Source organism: Marmota monax, unplaced genomic scaffold (genome assembly GCF_021218885.2).
Source record: "Marmota monax isolate L192 unplaced genomic scaffold, Marmota_monax_Labrador192_F-V1.1 WCK01_AAM20220418_F8-fsc00117, whole genome shotgun sequence".
NCBI classification, from domain to species: domain Eukaryota; kingdom Metazoa; phylum Chordata; class Mammalia; order Rodentia; family Sciuridae; genus Marmota; species Marmota monax.
Genome location: NW_026693023.1, coordinates 4090470 through 4091179, shown reverse-complemented (window position 1 = coordinate 4091179; position 710 = coordinate 4090470).

The window sequence follows — 710 nt, the reverse complement described above, 5'->3', positions numbered from 1 at the left end:
CTATAGGTTTAATGCAATGCCAATCAAAATCCCAATGGCATTTCTTGTAGAAATAGAGAAAGCAATCATGAAATTCATATGGAAAAATAAAAGACCCAGAATAGCAAAAACAATGCTAAGCAGGAAGTGTGAATCAGGCGGTATAGCGATAACAGACTTCAAATTATACTATAGAGCAATAGTAACAAAAACAGCATGGTACTGGTACCAAAACAGGCGGGTGGACCAATGGTACAGAATAGAGGACACAGAAACCAATCCACAATATTACAACTATATTATATTTGATAAAGGGGCTAAAAGCGTGCAATGGAGGAAGGATAGCATCTTCAACAAATGGTGCTGGGAAAACTGGAAATCCTATGCAACAAAATGAAACTGAATTCCTTTCTCTCACCATGCACAAAAGTTAACTCAAAATGGATCAAGGAGCTTGATATCAAATCAGAGACACGCCGTCTGATAGAAGAAAAAGTTGGCTACGATCTACATACTGTGGGGTCGGGCTCCAAATTCCTCAATAGGACACCCATAGCACAAAAGTTAATAACTAGAATCAACAAATGGGACTTACTCAAACTAAAAAGTTTTTTCTCAGCAAAAGAAACAATAAGAGAGGTAAATAGGGAGCCTACATCCTGGGAACAAATCTTTACTCCTCACACTTCAGATAGAGCCCTAATATCCAGAGTATACAAAGAACTCAAAAA